The sequence below is a fragment of the Alligator sinensis genome, unplaced genomic scaffold (assembly GCF_000455745.1).
Source record: "Alligator sinensis unplaced genomic scaffold, ASM45574v1 scaffold388_2, whole genome shotgun sequence".
Classification (NCBI taxonomy): Eukaryota; Metazoa; Chordata; order Crocodylia; family Alligatoridae; genus Alligator; species Alligator sinensis.
Genome location: NW_005842102.1, coordinates 2192273 through 2196278, shown reverse-complemented (window position 1 = coordinate 2196278; position 4006 = coordinate 2192273).

The following is a 4006-nucleotide window of genomic DNA, read 5'->3' as shown; positions in this document are numbered from 1 at the left end:
CAAGGGGCCGCACCCTCCGCTGGCACAGAGCAGAGCAGCGTCGCCGGGAATGCTACAGGCCCGGAGGAAGAGCTGAAGCAGGCTTTACAGAGACATGCTGTGCTCTGGAGCCCAGCCAGAGACACGGGGGCTGAAAATATAAAAATATAATGAATAAACCTCTAACAACCCCCCCTCCAGTCCCTGCCTTCTCCCTCTGTTGGGTGCTCTGCTCCTTGCTCAGCCTCCCGCTGCTGCTGTGGGGTTATTTTGGTCTGGCAATCTGATCCGCACCAAGTTTATTTTAGCACCTTGGAGAACTCCCAGGCTGATGGATTCCTGCTCCTGCCACAGATCCCTTTTCATCCTGGGCCCAGCTTGTCTCTCCCACTCCTCTCCAGCCCTTCCCCCAGCTGCACATGACCCTGCACCCCCCTATCATGACAACATGCTCCCCTGGGGGAGGCAGGTTGGGGGGGGTCTGCTGCCTGGTTGCTGGAAGTCCCTTCATCCTGGCTGCTGCACATCGGATCAGCTGCCAGCGACAGCACAGGACAGCAAAGTCCTCTCTCCCCATGACTCACAGACACCCAGAACCCCAGCTGGCATCGCCAAGAAACAGCAGCTGGCAGCCAAGAGGCTTAACAGGAAGCCCCAGCATCTTCCCTGCTTGCAACCACCCCGCAGTGCTCTGGACATCAACTCCCAGCCCCATGGAGAGGCTAATTTCAGCTTCGGGATTCAAGCTGATCAGCAGAAACAGCTGCACGGAGTACCAGGAAGGAGGGCACAGCACGTTGGTCCTGCTGCCAGATGAAAATCGTGGCAGGAGTGGAGCCCGGGCGTGTTAGGATGCGATTCGGGGACACCTGTGCACCGAAGAGGGAGGAACGGAAAAGCAGCCAAGGCTCAAACCGATGGGATCGACCAGTATTCCTGCCACTTATTTCCACCGGGCCTCCGAGCCCAGGCTTCAGCAGAAACGCTCTCGTCTCCGAGACCTTCACACACCATAGCTCCGGGTGTCACGTTCTCTCTGCTCAAGTGCGGCCGTCGCCAATTGTTTAACGGGACACAAGAATGCTCCGCCACCCGGTCGGGTGAGAAGTGAAGGAGAAGCCAGTGGAAGCTGCTTCGATGATTTGAATCACTCAGGATGTAATGCCCCAAATTAGTTATTGACCAGGAGAACAAGGTCAAACGGGCTGGAGTGTGGCGCTAGCTAGGAAAAATTTCAACTCTATTTCATCAGAGCATGTACTTGTGTCAAAATCTAATCACTCGGGGAAGCCAGGCTGATTTTATTGGAGCTTGGCTTTGGAAGGGAACTTGGGGAGGGGAAAATTAAAAAGTCTGACAAGGTCACAGAGTCAGTCTCTGGCCTTTGCAGAATGGGATTTCATTTCGAGAAGCCTTTTGGTTTCAGTTTTAATGACTTTGTCTGACACTGGTAATGACACGACCACCCAAGAGAGTCTGCGCTGAAAGGAGATATTTGGATTGACCCAAAATATGTTTAAATGTGGCCTTAATGGGGGTCTTTGGATATTTTCCCTTTTCAGTCCCATTCTGAACAAAGCCAGGTGTCAAAATCTCAAAGCCTATTGCAAAATGGAGCTCCCCTCCCCCTGCCTAGCTGATTCTGGTGGAACGTGCTAGGGGGATTTTCCTTTACCCATTGTGAGTCTCGCTTGCAGATGCCACCTCCGGTAGTGTCCTGCCCAGGAACCTTGGCACGGTGCTGAATCAGTAGGAAACTGCCTTCCAGAAGCCTCCAGTGCCTGATCTCTACCCTGCATCCCACCAGACTTGACAAGGGGCCTTGGGTACAACGCTGCTTGCACAAGGAAGCCTGTGTCTGTGCCTCTGGCTGGTAACAGCAGCTGAGAGAAGAGGCAGGAAGGAAGCAACTCTTTCCTGCTCTATCTGGGCTTGGGCTCTGCTCCTCACACCCCCGTGATTATTTCTCCTTGGGTTCATGATTACTCAGCAGCTCTCCAGCCTCTCTGCCATCCGCCTGCCTGACGCTGAGGGGTAGGAAAATCCTCCCAGTGGCTCTTAGGCCTTATCAACCCCTTCCAATGACTCAAAGTTTTTTTCAGATTGGATTTCCCAGTGCCTCTCTGTCCCCTGGCACGTCTCTTAGACATGAGACTCAGCAGCAGAGATACTTTTCACGTCTCTTAGACATGAGACTCAGCAGCAGAGAAACTGTTCCCCTACTCTGTGCAGTGTCGAGCCTCCACGTCCAAGCTATAGCACATTATACAGAGCACGTGAATGAGATGCACTCACTGATACAGAGACATTATGCTGGGGTGAGGCCTGGAGCAAGTGCATTCATTGCTCCATGCCTCAGTTTCCCCATCTGTAGTGGATCTAGTGGTACAGCGATCTTTCACAAACCACCACAAGAGCCAAGGCCGAGAAGCACTGCATGAGAGCTGGGTGTTGCAAGTGGGTGAGCAGCACCCACTCATGCACACCCTGGGTTATCTCAGCCCCCAGTAGCTCTGGCTGAAAACCGGAGCAAAGACCTTGCTCAGCCACTGGGGCTATTTGGGAAAAAAAATCTTGCCCCAAGCAACTATTCTGTCAGGCCAGGCCTCTAGTCTGGTACCACATAAACCAGTACAGCCTGTTCCACGGTCAGGTTATCTGCAACTAAACCGGTGCCCCCACCTGGGCTTGCCCGTGTGAGCAGGGTGCGTGGACTACAAACCAATCCTGTCAATGGGCAGATGAGCTCCCTGCGAGCCAGCAGCCACCCATACCAGGAGAGGAAGATGGGCACTGCCAGGTCACTTTGCCCAAACGATCCCCAATGATGCAAAGCAGCTCAACTAACCTCATCAGAGCGGAGGAGGGTTGTTGCAGCATCAAAGGTGCCCCAATGGTCGTAGTGGCCTTGGGACAAACCTAGGTGAGCAGTGGGAGCACTGGCAACGCTGGCAGTAAAATGAGGGGGGAAGCCGAATTGGCAACCTTCCCTCAACCCACTGCTGCCTCAACAGCCACTTCCGATTCCCGGCCAGGCCAACTCATGCTCCTTCTTGGAGACGTCCTCTTGCTGCTGCCACACTCAGGCCAGGGCTGATGGCAGAAGCAGGGGCGAGCTCCCCACTCCACCCCAAAGGGAAATGCGTGGACCTGAAACAGCCCTGATGGGGTTTATATTTTTCCTTATACATATCTATCTATCTATCTATCTATCTATCTAGCAGCAACTACCTATACTGCAACAACTATCTATCTATCTATCTAGATAGATAGATAGATGGATAGATCGATCTATATATTTATATATTTCCTTACATTTTTCCTTCCAGGAAGAGCACACACCAACCGCACACGCTCCCTCAGCCTGACGAAGGGTATTTACCCCCCCGCAAGCTTGCTAAGAAGAATTTTCCCAATCTAATAAAGAATATCAGATCTACAAGAAATTGTTACAAGAAATAATGGCCACAAGCTAGCAGAGAGCAGATTTAGACTGGACATTAGGAAGAACTTCTTCACAGTTCAAGTGGCCAAGGTCTGGAACGGGCTCCCAAGGGAGGTGGTGCTCTCCCCTCCCCTGGGGGTCTTCAAGAGGAGGTTGGATAGGCATCTAGCTGGGGTCATCTAGACCCAGCCCTCTTTCCTGCCTATGCAGGGGGTCGGACTCGATGATCTATTGAGGTCCCTTCCGACCCTAACATCTATGAATCTATGAATCTATGATACCCAAAGAACCCCATCTGCCCATATTTTTCCATAAGTTGATCCCTGTCCCCAGCTCCTTTTCCGAAGCGAATCTTGCCCCGCTTCGAGGCGGCCGGCACCCACCCGGACGGGCCAAAGAGCGTCACCCAAAACGGGAAAGTCGCATCCCGCGCCAAGGGCGCAGCCCTGAACGGAGGTCACCACGACCTGGACACGGGAATTGGGCATCAGAAACCGACTTCAGCTTCAAGCTTTTTCCGGCCAGAAAAAAAAGCAAACCCCCACCAAACCCCCCCCACCCCCCCAAACTACAGGGCCCAGC